This window comes from Dendronephthya gigantea, unplaced genomic scaffold (assembly GCF_004324835.1).
Source record: "Dendronephthya gigantea isolate DGI-Jeju-01 unplaced genomic scaffold, DenGig_1.0 000188F, whole genome shotgun sequence".
In the NCBI taxonomy this organism is placed as follows: domain Eukaryota; kingdom Metazoa; phylum Cnidaria; class Anthozoa; order Malacalcyonacea; family Nephtheidae; genus Dendronephthya; species Dendronephthya gigantea.
The window spans coordinates 102248-126147 of record NW_021163198.1 but is presented as its reverse complement, the minus strand read 5'-3'; the positions used below and the strand labels follow the sequence as shown (position 1 = coordinate 126147).

Below are 23900 nucleotides of genomic sequence, written 5' to 3'. Positions count from 1 at the left end.
ACGAACTGGAAAGACCATGTTAATAAGTTGATCCATGCCTACAACTGTACTAGACACAAGGCTACTGGGTATTCGCCTTTCTTATTGCTCTTCGGCAGAACACCACGCCTGCCTATTGACTTCATGTTTAATCTACTAGAGAAGAGGGAAGTTACGGGATACCCAACCTATGTGAGAAAATGAAAGACCGCCATGCAAGAGGCGTAAAACTTGGTGTCAAAGTCATCTCAACAAGCTGTAAAGAAAAGCAAGGAACAAAGCGACAAGCAAGTCCGATCAACAGTCCTTCTTCCAGGTGACCGGGTAGTAGTCAGAAATCTTACACGACGAGTGGCCCCAGTAAACTTCGAGCTTTTTGGGAAGACAAAATCTACAGAGTATGCTCCCGAAAAGGTCCGGTCCTGTTTATGACATTGAACCAGAATCTGGACACGGAAAGACCAGGACATTACACCAAAACTTATTATTACTGTGTGATTACCTACCACCGGAACAGCGTAGCAATCGAGAAACCTGACAAGAAGATGGATGAGACAAATGTGCGCAACAAAAAAGCAAAAGCGAAGCAACCCCCTGTGAGTTCCGAACAATTGGACACAGATTCGGAGGAGGAGGAGTGATCATCCGCACTGCCAAATCAGATGAACGAATGGAAACGGAGAATGAGGACGAAATTGTTGAAGGCAACAATGAAAACGCAGTGAGACCAAGTGAGACAAGTCAACCGGAGGAAGAACAGAGTCCATCAACACAGAATAACACAACCAACACGAGAACTAGCCCTGTCAACCAGCTTTACCAACTACAAATGAACACAAATGTGATCGAAACAGGAAGTAACCATGAAGAAAATTTCAAACTTTATTCATGTCCACAGCGAGTACTACACCAGCCATTACGTTTCGGGTTTGATTTGCCTGGAATTCCAGTGCCTGGGGTATAACATGGGACAAGACACAACCGCTGGAATGATACAGACCTACGGCTTCATACCACCACCATATTATAGTTGCCAACCAACACCAGCGCCATTTGGTTACCCTAAAATGTTCTACCACCAATGTTCAACTATTAAACACCTGGAATGTTAAACATTAACTTTCACATTAACTTTAAAAAAAGAAGAAACAAAACAAAAACAAAACACTTTGTCACATAGTTCGCACAGAGTGTGGAGTCAAATAGAATGTAACTTAAGTTTTTCCCTCATGTACGGGTTCATCTCATTGATGCTGCCCTGCAAGTTGAAATCAGATTGCCGTGTTGATGTAGACCTTGTTCTCACAATTGCAAAGCAGTCTAGGTTCACATCCATAGGTAAACCTATTGACTTGAAGAACTTCTCGGTATCTCTTAGAAGTTGGCCATCTGTGATTCCATTCAATGAAGCGCGGCTTCTTGTCAACTCGTGTTGGACGTCAGTCCAATTAGTAGATTCCGTTTGAAGTTCTTTCGAAAGAAAAAAATAGCTCGGCTAGGTATGCTCTCAGCACGATCAGGCCTATGACCACTTTTGTTGTAATCAGCTTGTGGTAGAAAGCTGCTCTGGGTTGACATAGAAACTGTGAAACATCTGTTCTATGTCACAAGTAATGGCAACGTATTTTTTGCGGAATCTCATAAAGCACTCCGATCAGGCTATTCATTTACGACGCAACATGCGGACGCAGTTTCTTCCCTTGCCTCCTTTTCTTTCCTGGGATTATGAAGGATTGTCAGGTGCTTTCCTTCACAAATAAAACACTTGGCGAGGTCTGGTTGCATTTCTTGGCAATGTGTTTGTCTGATTTCGCACAGTTAAAGCATAATCGATTTTTAAATCCTTTCTTTCTTCGTACGACAACTCTCTGAATTTCTTACACTTCTCCAAAGAATGTGTCTTCGTCTTGTGGAATGGGCAATGTGGGCTTTCCCTCTTGAATGTCTTTATTTTCGTTGGGTGGCGAAGAAGAAGCTGCTCTCGAGGCCAATGCTCTCGCTGGCAACTCTTTCTTGTGCTGCATATTAGATGGTAGGTCTTTTAGGTTTGGACCTTGGGATAACTTCAACTGAGGAATGTTCAAACGTTCAGGGTGGAAAATGACTTCTTCCAAGAAATCACTAAATGTGGGAAAGGCACTGTGGCCTTGCGATTTCTGCAATTTCTGTACTTTACTGGACCGCTTGTTTTTGAACCATAATGGTAGTTTATTGACAAGACCTTGCAACTTCGAAGGAAATTAAAATATCTTTAGGTTGGGGATGCACTGACTTGCTATCTTGACTTGTTGCAGGAAGTCACCAAATTCTTGCATTCCTTGCGCATCACTGTTTCCAATTTTTGGCAATTCGTTAGTTTGTTCTCAAAATCCGTTTCTAGAAATGCAGTATGTCCAAATCGTTCTTTCAGTAACTTGCGTGCCTCTTTATACGCCGTCGCTGGATCTTCCATCATATACTGTAACTGTTCAACTGCCTTCTTTGCTCTTCCGTTGGGGTGTTGGTAAAGTAAATAGCTTCTGAAGATCTGTAACCGGAGCTGAGTCAACCAAGGCATCAAAGGCCCTTTCCTAAAGGAGGTGTTTTGTCTTGTCCTTTTCATCTCCTCGGAAAACATTCGTTTTGGTTTGGGGTAAGCGTTGTATATCTAAGTGACTTTCGCTAATGCTTCAATTAGTTGTCAACTGTGTTGCGCTGTTTCATCCAATGCAGAATCTGCTTTCGGTACAAATGGTGGGTTTGACATATCAGGACAACATCGAGCAGGATTCTGAACGTGAAGATCTTGAGAAGCTAGTTGTAAACTCATACGAGCTGTGTGGTAGGTGTTACATACATACTCACAGCCATTCGAGGTATAAAGGGGGAAAATGTCATCCAAGTGTTTGTTGCTGAGGTTGTGGGAAGTGTGATAGAGTTACTAATATCAACATTATGGGTCATAGGTATTTGACATTGCATGTCACAAGTACTGATAGTGTTAACATTGTGGGTTACATTTGGTGCTGATGTTGGAATCAAATTAAACTGTGCCGTACAAAGGAAGGGGGGTGGGGTTATCAGTCGTTTCAATGTTGTGGGTCGTTAACTGAATGTGTGGGACGCACAATTCAACTGCCGCAGATTGGTTAATTGTCCCAGGCGTGGTTTCACTTATCAGTTGGGAGGCAGATGCACTTGTAGAAGGTTCACTGTTCAGGAATCGTTCAAGGGTGGTGAAGCAGTCTTTAGGTAGATTGGGCATGGGTAAAGTGATAGATTCTTCACCTGACTAACTCCGGCCTGATAAACTGCTTCTTCTGCTAAGGTTTCACTTAATTCCTGTTTGAGTTTTAATTTGGTAAGATTTTTTTCTTGTTCTTTAATAGCATCCATGAATTTTAGCCTTTCTTGTAGAACAGCCTTTTTAGCTTTAATACTTATTAATGTATCTTGGTGCTGGTTGAAGAGTTTCGCGATGATGTGCAAGTACAAATTGACCTTTGCGAAACTCTAGATGAGATAGATCACCTGTCTTCTTGTTCTAGTTCACAGAAGCTTTCTTGGGACCATCTGGTCCTTCCCAAATTATCTTGTCTCATTGCGAGTGTCCGTTACGCTATTCAATTCTAGTGGGTCGATAACAAGCTGGAAATATTTGTCAAAGGCATGTAAAACCGCGTGAAACTGTTCTGTTTTTGCCTTCAGATCATTTTTAAGCTCATCTTGATTTCGCACCACAGCTATTGTGAACCGGAAGTCAGTCAACGTACGGTTGAATTCCTTTGCTTTACACAAGGCGGTATCTCTTTTTACTGTTTTTGCATATTCGAGACCCTTTTGCGTCATTGTTTGCTTTCCAGAAGTATGTACTGAGCTGCTGTGATCAGTTGGGCTGAAACTTGCTGGTTCTGCTTCGATTTTGAGTAAATTTTGCGAAAAAAGATTGAGTTTCTCCAACTGAGACATATTTACTGTTGTCTAAGCACTATAGACTTTCGACATAAACCACTTGAATTGGTACAAACTCACAAACTTTGACTGTAGCGGCGTGTCTGCTGTGAAACCAAAACATTCATTGTAACAGTGTGTCTACTGTGAAACCAAAACGTTGACTAACCGTATAGGATGCTCCTATTAACTTCTACAGCAATGAAATACTGAACGACACATGTATAGTTCAAATTATATTCATCTGAATCCGTCAAACTAAAATAACACAACGAGCCACACTAAATTGTACGTTTACAACATGCTACATACAAAATATTAAGTAAAATATGAAGGATAGACTTATATTCATTATTAAACAATAGACTTATCAAAAACATGTGAGTGTGTTCGCGCGCGTTTCTGTCAATAATTAACGTCTATAGGTTATAACCTGATGCAGTTACACAGGGATGTGAGGGATTCCAGAGGAATAATGAGAGGGATTACAAAATTCAATGCAAGTTTCAAATATTCAGCCTACAGTAATGTAATAATTAAGTATACAAATAAAAATACCATGTTTATACTGTAAATAAATCTTTAACATGTAAATAAATCTTTAATATATTATTCAACAATAAGTTAAGTGAAAATAAATAATGTAGTTCTTTGTATTGTTAGTCAACAATTACAGCAACAGTTAATTTTGTTGCTGCATTTGCATAAACATGCCTTGTTGCTATTGTAGCTGTTGTTGTAATGTAGCAATCATATATATATATATTACTTTAATTTTTGGCACGTATCTCTTCATCTTTTTTTTTGCTTCCACTTCTTTACTTTTATTTCTTGTTCTTTAACTTTAGGCCCTGTTTACACTATACCGGATTACTTCCATACCAAATTAATTTTCACTCCAAAGCAAAAAACAAGGGTGTGTTTACACTATGCCAATTGCACTGTTTCGCTTTGTTGCCAGCTCATCACTTTTTTATTGTTGCCATAGAAACAAAGTCAGTTTCCCGCCGAGTCATTATTGTAGTCATTCACGACTTGGCTTACAAACTTCGTGCCAAAATAAGTTTTGTAACGGATTGATCTGTTTGGACTACTCCGGTACATATCGGATTATATCACTCCAAAACCAGAGTGATTTTCGCTCTGCTGCATGTATCAGATGACAGCGGAGTAGTGTAAACAGCAGCCCAATCCGGTACGAAAATCGTTGCTCTCTGATGCAATCCGGTATAGTGTAAACGGGACCTTAATTTCCCATTCTCTTTTCTGCTTCTCTTTCTTTCATTGCCATTTCTCTTTTCCTCAACTCGAGTTCTTCCCTCTTTAAATCAAGCTCTTTGTCATGCTTTTCTTTAAAATATTCAAAGGATTTGTTTCTTGACTTGCTTGTTTTCTTAGCATTTTCTCTTGTCTTGGTTTCCCCCAGTCTTTCCATGGACCTTTTTCTTAATATCGTCTGCTGTTTCTCTCTCTTTTTCAGCTATCTTTCCTCTTTTGTCATTCTCTGTTGCAAGCTCTTCTTGCATTTCCTGTGTTCTTCCCACAGTGTCTTCCAATGCTTGATCCAATTCTGTACATTCTGGACTAATACCAGCTTTTCCTCTTGAGCCATTTTTCTCCGGTGGTGCTTTTCTAGTTTTGAATTTTCCTTTCCCATGCTGTTTAAATTATTTGCTCTAATGTCCCAGCAATGTCCTCTTTCCCTTGAACCATAAAACGTCAGTAATCCTGAAAATGTCAACACTATAAATAGATATTATGTTTTGAAAAGTTAATTACAAGTGCTCTTCAAATAATAATAAAAACTATACATACAATTAAATAAAAAACAATACATCAATTTATCTTTAAATTGTTATGCAGAACTGCATGCATGTCTTACTTTGATCTTTGGCTTTGTTGGAGATGCAACAGTGCTGCAGCAGCATGCACCTCGCATTCCATTTGTGTTTCCTGGTCGGGTTCCAGCACAGTTTCACGATTTTCTGTAGCTTCCACATCTTCGACTAGTTCAACCACCGTATAAATGCACCAAACAACACCACACACCCACCAAGCAACACCACACACCCACCAAACAACACCACACACCCACCAAACAACACCACCCACCCCCAAATTTTCGGAAACAGCCACATCCCCATCCCAAACCGACACCTCCACCCATCAAACCAACACAAACACCTGAACTAATGTCCAACGAGACATAAACAGCAACCATCGGCAAACGCCTGGTGGGGAAACAAACACAGTTCCCCACCATATACAACATGTTCATGAAAGAAAAGCAATAAAAACATTTTTTCATGACAACACTCAACGGAAAGCCACTCACAAAAACCACGATAAAAAACATTATTGTGACCAAATTGCAAATCACACCAACAATAGTCTCATAGTCAACCTAACAAACTAGACACTTGCACCACCACTCAAATCTTGCTTTCAACGGACTTGAAATTCATACCCACACCAGACAATACCAGTCTAAAAACAATTACTAATGCTTTTAAACAATTCAGGCGTTCCATGTACATACATTACCATTTTCGAAATTCCTCCAACGAACAACCAAACCCTCTCAAAACCACTAGCACTTGTTCCACTTGTACTTACTAAAATGAATCTGACGAATCAGGCCCTACAAACAATTCATCAGCGAAATAGTGCTGTTAAATAAGTACAGCTTGTGAGAAGCATGCCTGTATAAATATATAGTTTATACAATGTCAATAGCAGGTAACTTCAAATTTCTTTGTTAATTTTATTTATTGATTCTGTTGATTTGTTCTTCGTTTAGTATTCCTTTCGCAAAAAAAACGTTTACATTGTGAGAATTGTCAACTGTCACAATTGACTTTGTGTTGCTTCGGGTCGAACTTGCAGTAAATCACCTCACAATTTTGATAAAATAATGTTACAATCATGTATCTTTGGCAGCCTAGAAAATATACATAATGTTAACATAACATAAATTATCCAGTGACAGCTTGCACGAACATTTAATGGGTTTTTTTCACGAAGAAGCAGTCCAATTGTATTTGATTTGCATCGAAATTATACGTTACATGTCATTTATCAAAATTTCTATGTCACACTCAATGAGTGTATGAGTGAACTTTCTGAATACAGGCGATAGAATCCAACATATTAATCAGCTATTCTTACAATGATGAATATGCCGGAACTGGGAAAAAATGGCACTAAAATTAAAACTACTAATGAAATTTAGGGTAATTTAGGGTAGTAAGACAGTTTCAGGTAAATTCGTTAATAGATAAATTACTGAGGCCAACAGGATTATTCGATATACAGGATGTCCCAAAAAACAGCAAAAATCACCCATAACAATGTAATAGCTGGAGTTTGACTGCCTGAGCACCGGGTTGGGACCCACAAATGTATAAAGTGACATAACCAATCTCATGCATGATGACAGTAAAATTTGTTTGTATACCCACAAATTATTTTTATTACGAATACACCTTACAAATATGGATAACAATATTTAAATTTACAACTCAATTTTGATACCAGGGTTGGTTGATCAGACACAACCCTTGAAACTCTATCACAATGTGCGCACTTCCAATTTAAGCAAGAATCCCTCGTTTATAACTTAACTCTTTAAAGTAGGCATTGTGAAGCAAGATTGTACTTAAGATAGATTACTATTTTAAGCTCAATCATGCGTAACGAAGGGTACTTAAGTAAGGAGTGTGAATATATTATCACAGCTTGGCGGCTGAACATGCTGCTTGGCCAGGTCCGGTGGATTGTGTATAAGGTTAGGGTGGGGGTTTCTTCGTCTGTTGTAGCTTGTAAATTACAAAACACACCCACCCACCCCAATCCTTACACATCACAATTTCGCTTCCAAGCCTATGGACTCGTACTCCTCCCATAACTCTTTAAAGTAGGCATTGTTAAGCAAGATTGTACTTAAGATAGATTACTATTTATCGCTGCACTAACATTGGTCAGTTCTCTTCATATGATGCACCACTAGTTGTCTCTGTTATGAAAACCAACAATGTACAAGACATCTAAATGTACTTGCCTGCTATTGGAGTCAATTGGAGTCAATATTTGTAATTCAGATCTCAATGATGACCAACAAGTACAACTGAATCAGCTGTTGCATGGTAATCATGACGTATTTGCATTCAATGATGATAAACTAGGCCAAACATCACTAGTTGAGACCATATTGACACTGGTAACTCACAGCCCATCTATCACCAACCATATTGCGTGTCTCCCACTGTACAAAATAATCATGTGCAAAAATGCTTGATCAAGGTATTATCTAGCCCTCGGAAAGCCCATGGGAAATCCCAGTGGTTTTAGTACAAAAGTAGACACTCAACGTTTTTGTGTTGACTATCCACAGTTAAATAAAATCACACGGCATGATTCACACCCAATTCTCCATGTTCCAAATTTTGTTTGTTTGTTTGCATGGTACATCATATTTTTCATGTCTTGACCTGTGATCAGGTTATTGGCAAGTCAAAGTGGACGACAAACGGAAACCAAAAACAGCTTTTGCGACATATGGTAGACTATACGAATTTTACAGGATGCCTTTTGGGTTAGCCAATGCGCCATCAACATTTCAATGCCTAATGCATGCTGTTTTACTTGGTCTCCAATTCCAAATTTGCTTAGTATATTTAGATGATATCATAATCTACTCGCACTCTTTCGATGATCATTTAAACCACCTCAATAATGTCTTTAGTAGGCTCCCTTCAGCGAATATCAAACTCAAGTCTAGCAAGTGCTCATTTGCACATTCTAGTATCGAGTATCTTGGACATGTTGTGACCTGTGATGGTATCCGACCGGACCCCAGTAAGATTTTGGCAGTGGAAAACTTCCCAGTTACTCAATGCGTTTGTAGGCTTAGTTTGTTGGCTAATTGGCTTAGCCAACTACTACCGTAGATTCATAAATAATTTTGCATCAATAGCATCCAATAGCCACCCAATAAACTTACACATAAAAATGAATGGTTTTATTGGAACAAAAAGTCTTGAGTCTTGCGACAAAATATTTAACACCTTAAAATTATGTCTTACGTCAGCACCCATTTTGGCTTACCCTGATTTCTCTCTGCCCTCTGAGTTAACACCGACACTTCTTTAACCGGTATTGGTTTTGCCCTATGCCAAACCAAAAATAGCCAAAGTCATGCTATCACATATGGCGGTCGTGATTTTTTAACCCAGCCAAACATGACTACAATACAACCGAACCAGAAGGCTCTTGCCATTGTGGAGGGAATTAAGAAATTTTGAAACTACCTTCATGATCAGAAATTTGTGATTCATACATCTCACCACACGCTTTGTTGGTTAATGTCAATCAAGGATCTGAGTGGTCGACTTGCACGCTGGTCTTTATTGCTACAACAAGACAATTTTAAGAATTTAGATGCAGATGCTCTTTCTGCTCGTCCTTATGGTGTTCACCTTCATGTTAGCGATTTACCCGGTGTCCCAACTGACCGTATTCCTGAAATCCAACGCCAAGATCCTAAACTCTCCAATCTTATCACCTTTTTGGAAACAGAAGAACTACCACCTACCGACAACAGAGCTTGCTTGCTTGTACTCTATGACAATGGTCTGTTCCCTTTTGACACCAAACAAACATACCCAACATGTTAATTCCAGACACTCTAAAAACATGAAATTTTGGGCTCACACATGACATACGGCAAAATTTGTTCCTATTATTATTGGCACAACATGTTCCGGGATATTGACAGACTGTGCAAGAGTTGCGTAGATTGTGCAATGAAGAAATCGCCTCGCAATAGACATAAAGCCCTCTTCTACCAATTCCAGTTTGTTGCTATGGATTGCTTGGGTCCGTTTCACTTTCAAATGCAGGAAATCGCTATGTTGTTGTCTTCACAGAATACCTTACTCGATGGCCTGAGGCATTTGCTGTCCCAAGTATAGATGCTCCTACTATTGCTTGTCTTCTACTTAATCATATTGTCCTCACACATGGAGCCCCCCCCCCCCCGAAACATTGTTATCAGATTGTGGAGCTAACTTCATGTCAGCGCTTGTTCGATTGGTCTGTGAACTTCTAAATACCAAGAAAGTCAACACCACAGCGTATCACCCACAAACGGACAGCCTTGTTGAATGATTCAATCATACACTTTGCCAATTGGTATCAATGCATGTCAGCTGTGACCAGAAGTACTGGGACAACCACCTACCAGCAATACTCTTTGGGTTTCGAGTTAGCCCCCATGAAACCATTGGAGATAGTCCATTTTATTTACTTTACTACGGATGTGAACCGAGACTTCCCATTGATGTTTCTCTTCTTCCTTCGTCCAACATCACTGATTCTGTCAACACAGAGCTTGCGTAGTCTAAACTATAGAAGAAGCCATGCTATTTCTTGTACGAATACAGCCCACAAGCGCCTATATCCAAACTTATTATTATTTATTTATTATTTACAAATCTTTACAGAGGGTAAACATTTCAGTGCAAAGACACTGTTATCAATATGTGCCCTCTCTACTCCTAGATTAAAATACAAGCAATAAAAATAGTTATAAAAAAGTTAGTTTAAAACCTGTTGTTCAAACTAGCTATTTTGAAGGTCTTTCAAAAATTTAAAATTAAGTTAATTAAAACTACAGTTCACATATACCTATTTATAATAGTCTTTCAATAGTTTAAGAAATTGGTCATAATCTCCTTCCCGTGTTATTTTGATTGGCAAATCATTATAGATTTTTGCACCCAAATAATAAAATGATCGTTTCGCAAACTCTAACTTTACTTTAGGTAGTTTTAGCAAAAGATTATTGTTCCTTGTGTTGATACTACCAGTTTTAATTTCGAAATAGTTATCAAAGTTGGTACACATCCGATTGTCTAGGCATTTCCTTACAATACTACATGACTGTTTATGTAATATCTTGATAATAGAGGGCATATGACCATGTTCTTTAGGAGTAATGATGTTTTCCGCGCGACGTTCAATTGATTGAAACTTGTCTAACTGAGTCTTCGTGAACTGAAGTTTCAAAAGCCCAGAGTACGTAACAATTGGGAGAATCATAGATTTATATATTCTGTTAGCAGCGTCCGAGCTTACATGATGTCTTAATCTGGATAAGAGCTTTAGGCGATTGCAGCACTTTTTATAAGCCTTATCAAAGCAACCTTTCAACGTGAGACTGTTATCCAGCATATAACCAAGATAGGTATATTCATTGGTGTTATTTATTTGTGCACCTCGATATGTAATATTTAATTGACGATTCTGCAATGACCGTCTTTTGGCCGTTCCAAATAACATTACCTCTGTTTTACCTTTCTTCAAGTTAATCACCAACTGATTTTCATCAAAGTATCTTGCCACCTGTTCCAATTCTTTTGTTAACACATTTTCTATAGTCTCAATATCCTTTCCGGCACGGTAAATAACAGTATCATCAGCATACATTAGGACATTTGCTTTCAACAGCTGGTCTGCAAAGTCATTAAAATACAGGTTGAACAGCAGCGGTCCCAAAATTGATCCTTGCGGAACTCCACTGTAAATTGGTTGCATACTCGAGGTGCCTTTCCCTAACTGAACATACTGTTGTCTCCCAAATAGATAGTCAGTGAACCATAAGAGTTCATTGTCATGGACACCATATGCAGGAAGTTTGCCAAGCAATATACTGTGGCCTAGAGTGTCAAAGGCCTTGCTAAGATCTACAAAAACAGCTCCTACCATATTTCCAGCATTGAAGAACCTCGAAGCAAGGCCAAAGAAATAAACTCCTCTCCACCACCTACAAGTAATCGTTTCAATCCAAATTTAACCCCTGTTGCCAATCCTTATGCTACCGCCTTGGTGGATGAAATTCAACAACAACCATCTCCTAGTCGAAATATTGAGGTCGATGATCTAATGGGTGCCTAAACAGTAACTGTGGTCACCATAGAAGTACAACAGCGGAGCAGAACTAGGCGAAAGGTCTTACAAGATCTGGAAATATATAGGCAAGTTTTTATTACGTTAGGTGGATCAGACAAGAAAAACAATGGAAGCAATGGAATGAAACAATTGAGCTACTGTATCACTACAGCCATTCATTTCCATAAATGATGTGGGATTGTAGAAGCTTCTTTTTGCCAAACGTTTTACCACAACCAAGCAATTTACATTGATACTTCCTATTTATTGGAGCTTCATCTGAAACAGTTGCCATGTGACAGGTAGTTATATGCTTTACTAATAACTCTGGTTTCTCATGATCATGCCTGTAAATGCAAACAATCCTCCCAATAACAAACATTTTTGTCTTGCTTCTCAATATTTTTTTAAGCCCCTTGTATAGCTGCTTAAACAATGTCCTGAAATCAGAATCTGCATCATTTCCTGAACCTGTATCTTGTATCATGGTACTGTTCAAGGTGTTTAAAACATAATTTGCATCCTGTGGACTTTCCCTGCCATTTCTCTATTGTTCTCAATAAGGTTTTCTTTTGACATGTAATCAAATCGAGTGTGTTTTGAATGATTGTTTTACTTAGTTTTCTGGTTTTAACTGTCCTCAAATAATGTTTAGAAATTCAATCAGAAAGCTACATTTTGTAGCACTAATACACCTGGTTCACCATCCCTTGTCTTATACATAGGGTGTCCATGAGAAGATACAACTCACTCTTACTGTATGGTTCGAGGTATTATGTTACTTAAATCTAAAGTTACCGGTATGTGCTTTTTTTTGGAAACAAAGGAGTAACTACCATCTGCTAATATTACTATTTCATAGCGGACAGTAACCATATTCTTGTTCATATAATGTAAGTGTACTTCCAATTTATCAACGACAGCATTTAAGAAAGCATTTCCCAAGTCAGCACACAGTTGTAATCTTTTGTTTCCATTAGATGAACTGGAGACACATTTGTTGGCTTTTGCTCAGACGAGAGAGAGGTCGCTAGTTGCAAAACTTTTATCCTCTTAGATGGAGAGGCAAGTTGCTCAGTCGCTCTTCTCAACACAATTTTTCTTGCAGGCAACTGTCTTTTGAAAGTGAATATCAAGAAGAGTACAATTCGAATAATCATTTTTTTATAAATCCTAAGATTTATAAATCCTAGACTTTCTAGACTGTAGCTTTTGTTTACTTCCCTGCAGTGAAATCGTGGTGTAAGGGGGCAAGCTTTAACCCATAAAAATACCTGACTTTTTATCGCTATATTCTCCAATGTTCAATTCGAATTTTAAAATATAAGCAGATAAATATAATCTTTGACATACCTGAATTCCAAGCCTGGGACTAGTTGACAACATTTGTATACACCTGTATTGACAATCATCCCTTCATGCAAGTCACCAAAGAACAAGTCGTAATCCCAAATATTTTCTTTACAATACAACTTTGTGCGCCAAACAAGCCTTCAAACAATGAAATAGTAAGTAATTTGTCAGAACAATGTAAAAGCTCCCCTAAAAAATTGAATATTGAGAAAAAACAGTCGTTCGTGTACAAACAGCGTTGAAAAGTGCACTCCTTGTTGACTTAAAAGCACACTCGTGCAGTCCACTTCCCATCACACATAGATCAGCTCAATCAACCACAAACAAATAAATTATTACAAATTTACTCAAACGTTTCAATTTGAACAAATGATATATCAACCCAAACGAGTAACTAGAAATTCGGAAACAATAATGCATTTGGCTTTTACAGATAAACCAGATCTAGTATCCATTCTGGTGTAATTCATATTGGAATAAGTGATCATAGCTTGATATTAAATACAAAGAAAAATTTCCACACCAAGGCCTGATAATAGGATATCAATTAGAAAAAGGCAGTTTGAACACTACAATATTGATGCTTTTAGATCGGATTTAGCAGCATGTTTAGTAGATGTAACAGTCCGATCCGAGATCCTAATGATGTGGTCAGAATGGAAAGATAGGTTTTTATCTGTCGCAGATACACACACGCCACAGGAAACTAGGGAAATAAGTGTGAACTCGCCCTGGATCACAAAACGTATAAGACAAACAATGCACCATCGGGACTACCTTAAGGAAAAGGCTGTTAAAACAAATTCTAAACAATATCATGAAGCTTATAAAAAACATTGCAATGCTTAAATCAATTAATTAGCAAAACTAAAGCTGAATATTTTAAAGACCAGCTTAATACTTGTGAAAGAAATGCTGAAGAAATGTGGAAAACAAGGTACCTAATAGGTTGCAAATCTCATTTTCAGATTCAAAACGCTACTATACATCAGGTTTTTAAACTCCTTTCTGAAGTTAGGATGACAAAATCAACAATGAAGAAATTTATGGCAGGATGCAGCTGATATTATAGCCTCTTCACTGACACACATATTTAATGCATCAATTATGAAAGGCATATTTCCAACCGATTTCAATGTGGTAATTATAGACCTATATCGGTTTTGTCTGCACTAGCTAAAATATCGGAAAGCTGACTACTAAAACAACTTCAAACTTATTTGGAAGAGAATGGCGTTATCAGAGAACATCAGGCCACCTTTAGAAAACAACATTCTACTCCAACATCCCTTCTTAACATTACCAATAAGTGGTATATAAATATGGAAAAGGGATGTTTGAATGGTTTTTATATTCCTTGATTTAAAAAAGATGTTTGATTGTATTGATCACAATATAGATCAAGCACTTAACCAAAATAGCAGCGATATTATTAAAATAGGACAAGAATCTACATGTATTAAATATATTCTTACCCCAATCAATCTAAACTTAATCAAACAGCATGAAAAGAACGGTTTATTTGTTCCTCTTGAAGGAATTGCCGTATCATGCGAGCAAAATCGAATCGCACATTGGAAAATTAGCCAAAGCTGTGAACCACAACTCTTGGGAGATAAGACTGGGATATAGATAAATACTGTCACATACAGATTTCAAGTACTAGTATATTTTGCGCCATTACACACTTTGACGACGAAAAATAAAAAAAATAATAATAAAAATAACAAAACAAAACCCAGGCGAATTTTCAACTCCGTCGCTGGCCCCGGAGTAATTAGTAAGTAAATAAATCATCCAGTAACCGTTTTAATGCATGACTTGTTTAGTGAGATCCAACATGTTCTTTATAATACGAACATTTACAACTAACTTGTAGTCTTGAAACTCCTCATGAAAGTTTGTTCTCCCAGGCCATCAATGGATTGGCTGATGTGGAAAGTGTTCACAAATGGGGAGAGTCTTTTGCAGTTCTTCTTTAGCTCCAGGATGTGTTGCCTCTAGACTTTGCAGTTGTTGATAGTAGTAAGCTTGCATAATTCTGCTTATTCATTGGGGATAAAAATGGAGGTGATTCATCCCAGCATTGCAACCTCAAGTCAAAATCATTCATGTTGATTTTATAATCAGTTCTTGACCCATTTCCTGCATTTTAATGCCTCCTGAAAGAGTCTATCCAAAGCCTCGGAGAATACTTTGCGCACCATCCAACTTCTGTTGTAATGCTTGCCCAACAAGACTCTTTTTATACTGGCAAAAGTGCATAAAATCAGCCCGATATACAATCTTTTCAAACCCACTATCAGTCACCAACTTGCCAATTGTTCCATGAAAATCCCCTAGTGAATGATGACATTTTTGAAATCTTCGGGATTGTTCCAAATGACTTGATAGAACTTTTGCGCTGCACCCGCATCGATGGTCATGTGGGCGTACCTTATATTAGCTAAGCAGGCTAATGTCTGAGATTGTTTCATGCATTCAATAACTGTGTTGTACTCTGTGATGGGATTTTTGATGGGTGGTAGAAATGTTATCATTGTTTTAAATTACCTCGGTTGACCTATCACTGTTACAACCCATCCCAGGAAGTGGGAAACCAATTGTGATGGCATTTTCTGGATGATCTGCATAAGTTTCTAGAGAAAAAAAGCTTATTCATTTATTATTAAGGTGTTTTGAATTTAAAATAAAGCTGTGTAATTTATTCTGCACACCCCTAGATCCACCACCGAATACAATTTTGCTATATGTTCGAATGGTTTAGTTTATACTTGTAACGTTTGGACTTATTGCCTGTATGATTGTGAACAGTCATGCATATGCATCTCAGAAGAATGTATATGGGGGAGTGTGTTGAGAATTTGGCAATGTACATAACATTTCAGTTCAGAGGTTAAACGAAAAGAAAGGGGGGAAAAACATACATGCTGCGTGTCATGTAATTGTGAAGAGGCGAAATTGTAGTTTATTAAAACTTTATTGTTGATATATATCTTGTTGTGCAGGTTACTCCGGGAGGCAGTGTAATTCTCCACAGGGGAAGGTTAAACAAAGGCCAGAGAAAAGTTTGGGGACAAAATATGCAAGTCAACATTTCTCATTACTAAGTTCATACTTCTTTCTCTTTTATTTCCAAGATTTGTTTCATCCAGGCATTTGCTGCCGATGCCTCATCTCTTCTAGGACGGAACGGTGGGGCTTTGGGGTTAAGTTGGCTTGGTTCTTCCGCTATGGTCTAATTGTCGCATTGTTATTCAAGTGGATACAAGAGCTGAACAGGCCAATCGATTGTACCATTCCCTGTCTTTAACTCCACTGCCCTGACGATTCCGGTCGGTGCTTGCTTGTCTTGTGTGTAAGAATATGTCATTCTCTTGAAACTGCAAGGTATTCGAGTTGCCACCTTCACCACAGACTATCTGCGCAAGCTTTCAGAAATTTCACAGGTTTTTTGAGATTGGCTTCCTTGACCCTCCATGTTTTGTCTTCTGGCAATTGAGTCGATCCTTGATACAGGCGTTAGTGTAAGGAGTTCCACATCATCCTCTAAAGTAGCTGAAAGGATGCCGATTTACCTGTGTTTCAACATTGCTTCAAAATCCACTCTGCAGTCTTAACAAATGTTGTTGGGCAATAGAATAAAGTGCTGCTCCTACTCCCTGCCCCGAAGCATCTTCACACGCATGAAATTCGACTTCCTCAATGGACTCTTGATAATGTGCAATTAAACGAGGAACTTCATATTTGACTGGCAGTTGTTTCTCCCACTCTTTCCATACCTATTTGTTCTTCAATGGTATATCTACCAAGTATTCCACGTTTCATTGGCAATGCATCTCCTTCAGTGGGCATCACTACTTTAAGGGTATCCTGTCGTTTTTACCACCTGAGCCCCAATATCTTCAATCCTTCTCCCTTGACATCAAGCTGTTGTTTTGCATAAGTTTGTATTTCTTCTGGAATTGTATCTTCAACTTCTTCTAGCTCACAATGGTTTGAGTTCCATTTGTGAAGTTGGATCGTTGTATTCTGTAATATTCTGTAGATTCTGGTTTGTTCCATTGTGCCTGATTGACAGTCCGTTACTAGATCGTCGATGTACAGGCTTTTCCTCAGCTCAGCAACCGTTTCATTCTTTCCCACACAAATCTACATGGGTTTCCAATATAAACCGTTCAATAAAAATGGAGAAGGGGCCAGCTTGAAAAGAACATGTGTGAACGGATAAATATCAACTTCTTTATCTTCACTTTTTCGCCAATGGAACCTCAAAGAGTCTCACTCACTCTCTCTAATTCTGATCTGGAAGAATGCTTGGCAGATAACCCATATAACAACGATCGGACACACTGGTTGATGCACTAACACATCCCACAGTTGATTTTGAAGCCAGGGCCCCGGGTGAGCTCTGCAACTGGTTCGCCACCACTCCTAACTTGTGGTTTAGATTAAGACTTGATTGTCACATATTTTCCACTTCCTAGGATGACATTTATGGGAAGCTGGCTCTCCTTGCCTTTGTCGGTTATCTCAACACCGGATAAATGCGTATTATCAGGAATCAGCTTGGCATAATTTGGGTTGTTGATTGTAGGCAGCTCTGCCCTTGATGAACTTCACAGGAATTTCAATTTGCGAATGGACTGACCTTACATCAAGTTGGTAGATTTCCATGCAGACATGCTTTGATGATAACAACATCTCCATTTTCATCTGATTGGACAAAGGCTTCACATTTATAATATCCAGAGCCAACTAGAGCTCTGCATTGACACCATTTACCTTGATAACGAGGACGGGAACAACCCCTTCCATTGAATGACTTGTTCTTAAGGCATTTTCTCATTCCTCCTCCTTTTGCGAGTTGCAAATCGAGCTGTGATGCCGTCTTTTACAATGTTTACATGGAGCTGTGATGCCGTCTTTTACAATGTTTACATGGAGCTGTGATGCCGTCTTTTACAATGTTTACATGTTGATTTACTTCAGCATTCTGCAGCCTGATGATAGCCGATGGCACAATTGAAGCACAGCCACTTATTCTTCAAAATCTGTTTCTGCTCAGCAACATTGACTATCTTGGGGGTACTTGCTTTGTGACTCGCATCACCACAATAAACAGACTCCCGATTAGTTAGGTCAACTGGGTTCCATCTAGTCCACAGGCATATTGTTTCTGACAACTGTGAAAAGGAATTTTTCCCAATCTGGATCTGTTCTGACAAGGTCTACCTGAATAGCTGGAGGTTTATCTAGGGTCATGGCCATGTTCCCATTTACTTGACTGATTTTTTTCACAGTTTGTAGGGCTTGGACACAGTGGTTGTTAAGGCACTTGCTGAATTCACCAATTTTCTTCAGGTTTACACTCTGAATGTGTGGTAAATCCATTACCTCTTTCATATACGACTTGACAATTTTTGATTCCTTTCCAAATCTCTCCTCCTTTTGCTTGATTATATCCCTCCGGTGTGAATGGTGGAGAATCAACAAGGGGCTTTATCTTCGGATTCAGTAATTCACATAATTATATACATGAACTTGATTATTGGAGCAAGACTGGTTTTACCAATAATTTCGGTAAATTTGCCCCAAAATCCTGGCCAATCTTGGCAACTACCACTATATTTAGCAATTACCAGTTTCGGAAACTTTGCCATGGCTTTGGACCCACATTCGTATTCTTTGTCTTCTGTCGAATTGCCTATTGGCTTGGGCTCTGGACAATTCGATTTTGAATCTTATTGCATTAACACTCCCGTTACAGATTTGAGAGTTGCCCGGTGTCTCTCAATATTTCCTTTTTATTTGAGTCTAAAACACTTCTAGTTCTTGCCACTGTAATACAAAGTTGAGTTAATTTCACATCTAAATTTGCTGCCTTAATATTTTCAACCAAAATATTCTTTTATATCTTTTTGTCTGAGGTGCTACTTGTGGAGAATTACCTTGCCTCCTATATATATAATGAAAACTTTATTAATAAATTTTTAGGGTATATACAATTGTAAATCTCACTTATATAAGGTAATTTACAATCGGCTACTTGAATCAATCAATAACTACAATTTAATACTAATACAAACAATACATCATCTATAAAACATTATAAAATATAGGTCAAAATGTTAAAAGTTCAGGATTGGACCATTCTTTATTCCGGCAACAAAATATGTAATAGGTTGTTCGAATTGCAATCATCGTCATTCGTTTAATAAGGTATTCATGGTGGTTCCTTTCAAAGCCAATATCTTTAAGGATTTCTAAGAATGTCGAACATTCTTTTGAAAAGACACCAAGAGAGCTAATCGATAGATTAATAAATTTTACTGCTTGGTAATGTTTGCGTTGTTCTCTAATCAATTCTAAGTATTTGCATTTTTTGCGCTTAACATTACTTTCAAGATTTGATTCAAAACCAACAGTTAGTTCAACAATATAGAGACATTCTTTAGAGGTTAATAGAACCAAATCAGGACGGTGGGAGTTTCCAGTGATGATTGATGGGCTCTTGTAATTTGGTAGATCGACAAAGAGAGTCGCGCCGTTGATGGATTGTAAGTTTGCTGCGAGGAGGTTTAAGATGGACTCATGTCTCCACGTGAACCGTTCGAGATACGATTTATAACCCGCCACTACATGTAGTAGTGTTTCTGGAGATAAACAGTTTGAACAATCTGAAGTTGCCGATAATCCCCATCTTGCAAGATTCTGACGTGTAGGAAGTGAATTGTTGATATACCGTATGGTAAAATTTAATATATTTCTAGGTAAATTTGTTTGAGATGCACACCACATTCTTGTCAGCTCTGAGTGACAAAATTTCGATACATTTCTGAAAAAGGAGCCTTGACAGGTCAATTGGTTGCGAAGTTTATCCTCTTGTCTCGAACGAAATTCCTTAATTATTTGTTTTGTAGAGGTGTATACATCATATTGTATATTTTTGCTGTTGCTAGTTGACTTCCAAAGTTTACTGATATCAGTGTTCGGTGAGGTTTTAAGAGCATTGCGTCGAATGGTTTGGCATTGGGTAAACTTAATGGATGGAGGCGAAATATTAAGACCAAATTTGTTTCGGGTAAGGAATACTGTGCTTAGCGTTCCAGATATTCAAGCCATGTACGAATATAATTGTTAATTTTGGAATCGATATTTTCAATCACCCACATTTTTGACAGATCTCTGTGACAGTAAAATGCCAGGATAATTTTGATAAAACATAACGGCTATAAAGCAGTAAGTTATTTCTTGGATGAAGTGGTTTGGAATCAATAACAGACATTAAGTCTTCAACAAGGGAAATCAATTCAGACTTGTGTTGTTCATCTGACATGTTGAAATTGAAATATCTTCCTAAGTATTGAAAGCTTGCACCCACTTTTGTCGCTGGAATTAGCTTATTATTAATGAACAATTTTGGTAAATATTGAATTGATTTTGTCATAGACTTTTTGATGCCAAAAGTACTACATTTATCAACTCGTATAACCATGTCCGACCATTGGCACCAAATAGAAAACCGGTTGAGAAGATGTAGATTTTCTGATTCATTGGAAGTTATTACAGCAGCATCATCCGCAAATTGAAACCAGTGTATAGGATTAAGGAACTGGAAGGAGAAGCCAAATTGACGATATTTTTCAGCGTTTATGTGTTGAATGAAGGTATTAAAACACATGTTAAATAAAAGTGGGCTCAGACAGTTGCCTTGTAACACGCCACGGCCAACTGATATAAATGGAGTTTGATATTCTTGTGTAATTACAGAGGTTTTAAAATTTGTATATAAGCTGGTAATAATGAGTTTAATGTGCTGTGGGATATGATGATAATCAAGTATAGATGTGATTAGATTGTGATGCACTTCACCAAAAGCATTCTTTAAGTCAAGTAGGGTGACGATGATGGAGCGTTGTTTTATCCTTGCTGTGTTGATAATATTAGCCATTTGCGCAGTGTGTTCTATAGATTGCCAGACAAGTTAGGTGTAAATCCTTTTTGTATGTTATGTTCTACAAAGTTGTTGGCGGTTAAGAATGAATAAATGGCGTTATGTAAACAAGAAGTAAATACTTTCAACGGTATGCTCTGCAATGTGATAGGTCTGAAGTTTGATGGGTTATTATTATCGCCTTTTTTATGGATGAGTATTGTACACGCCTTCTTCCATTCTGATGGTATGGTTTTGGACGGCCAGACATTATGTATTAGTTCGGTTAGATGGGATCTGAGGAAAGGACATCGTTTAAAACATATAATTGATAGTTGATCTAAGGGGCTTGGGGAACCAGATGCTTTCATTTTACGAATTATATTTGTGACTTGCTGGTATGTCGGCGGGTCAAGGTCAAACTGGACTTCTGGTTTCGATAATACGGGAATCCAGCTTGGAATGTTGAACAATTTATTCGGATGGATAGCTGAGAGCGTTTTGAGAAATACGACAAGCATTCTGTCATGCTAAAAGATGGAAGTAAAACATCCTTTTTGTTTAGAATATTTTTGACATAACCCCAGAAGTTTTTCTTGATGTATTTATCATGATTAAACGATTGTCTACTGTCTAGACACGACTCAGTAGACTGGTTGTTGTGGCGACTTTTGTCACGCAGTATATGCGACACATATCTAATTTTAATTGGTTCCTCATTTGTAGATTTGAGGATTTTTAGAGCTTTCTTTAAATCTTTCACAGTATATCCTCTGTATTTATTTACTAAAGATTCACAAGGCTTCGACTTGATGTAACCAAAATTTTGAGCAAAATATTCGTAAATGGTGTTATTTAATACCTTTATATTTGAATCTAAATCCTGTGATGTAATTGGCTCATTGAATTGTAGAGGGAATTTAAAATATTCGTTAGCCGTTGACCATTCTGAATCACTTTTAGGTAGTTTGATCCCTTTCTTTAAAACTGGATATTCTTCCTCATCCACAATAAATGTTTTGTTGTTAGTTGTTAGCTCACATATATTTTCTGAATCTAGTCTGTCTTGTTCTTCTAGGTCTGCAGATAGTTCACTATGAAGTCCGTCTATAACTCTGCAACTGTGTTGATGCATCTTTAAACCATGTGCACCTTTGCATATTTTTCCACAACAACATTTAAGTACAGTACGACTTGAAATAACGATATTTGGTGAATTGATAGCTGGCGCTTGTTTCTTTGGATAATCACTAAAATATTGTTGCTCTGCACGATGAACTCGCTGTTTACATCGCCATGAGTGGCGTCCCAGCGTCACGAAATCCTCTCCACAGAACGAACAAACCACGAAAATGAGTAACATATATATGAAACTGGAACGAATCATGCTTACAATTTACACTGATAGCTATTTCTTGAAATATATTAAGATTCAAGTAAGAATTTGCATTTAAACTATAGACATGTACAGAGAACGTCTGACCTCTGCTCGATGTCAAATAATAATAATAATATAATAACTATTTACAATTATACAGGTTGGCTTCTTCAGAAGTTCTGGTATCAATGTATGGTATCAATATAGTTTCTGGTATCAATGAAGGACCTGTGTCTATATTACCTAAAATTATGGCAAAGTTTAACGCTAAAATATTAAAAGTATTAAAAGACAGTATATTTAAGTGTATAGCTGTCAACTAGTTTTAATGTCAATAAACATTACCTATAGGCAAATGACTTCTTTCCAATTGCTGTATGGATTTTTGGGAGTTTTGCAAATGACCCATTTCCGTGAGTGTTTTTTCCATGTACAAGTCTCTCAAACATAATTTTATTTGATTGTGTTCCAATATGGTTAAGAGATTTAAAAACATCCACAACTGAACGACGTTTTCGTAATGCTTTAAGACTGTCCATATGTAATTGGATGTTACCGGGTTGGGTAATAATCCTTGACGTTCATCCCTGGATTAATTCTAACTTGTCATTCAACGTATTAGAGATACCCATCAAAACCGGATAACAGTAGAGAGCAATTGGTCTAATCATCGTAATATAGATGGTATTAGCAACAAATGGCCCCATGTTTTGTCTGACACAGGAAAGAAGTTTTACCCATGTAGAGCATTTTCGATAAACATTATTAATGTGTTCATTTAGTGTTATATGATTATCCAATGTTAACACCAAGATAGCAGTAGGCAGAAGCTTTCTTTATAACTGTATTATTAATAGTTACCTCACAGTTTGACATCCTGGATAACTTTTGATGAGAGCCATATAGCACAAACTCCGTCTCACCTTTCTTTAAATTTAATGCAAGATTGTTCTCTTTTATCCACGAGGCAACAAGGTCAGCATCGTTAGTAAGTACATCTTGAATTGCAGCACTATCCTTGTCCGCATGAAACAATACAGTATCATCTGCGTACATGAGAATTTTACATCTCTTTGTCACAGTCGGCATGTCATTCACCAGTATTATAAAAAGAAGCGGGCCTAAATGGACCCTTGAGGCACACCATTTACCACATGCTTAATATCAGATTTGCAGTTGTCATATTCCACACATTGCCGTCTGTTAAACACGTAATCCATAAACCAGTTAAATTCTTTACTCTTGATGCCATGGAATCGGAGTTTGTGCAAAAGTCCGGCATGATGTCTGGCAGTTTGTGCGAAAGACGAAACGGTAGAGGAGGTGGTGTCAGCTTGCTATTTAATGATTCATGATATGCCAATCAGGATACGT

The 23900-nt window shown here is 37.8% G+C and overlaps 1 pseudogene; it reads right to left on the bottom strand.

The window, feature by feature from the left end:
- Positions 1 to 1715: 1715 nt before the first annotated feature.
- Positions 1716 to 23615, bottom strand: LOC114538575 (annotated as a pseudogene).
- Between the last annotated feature and the right edge of the window lie 285 nt (positions 23616 to 23900).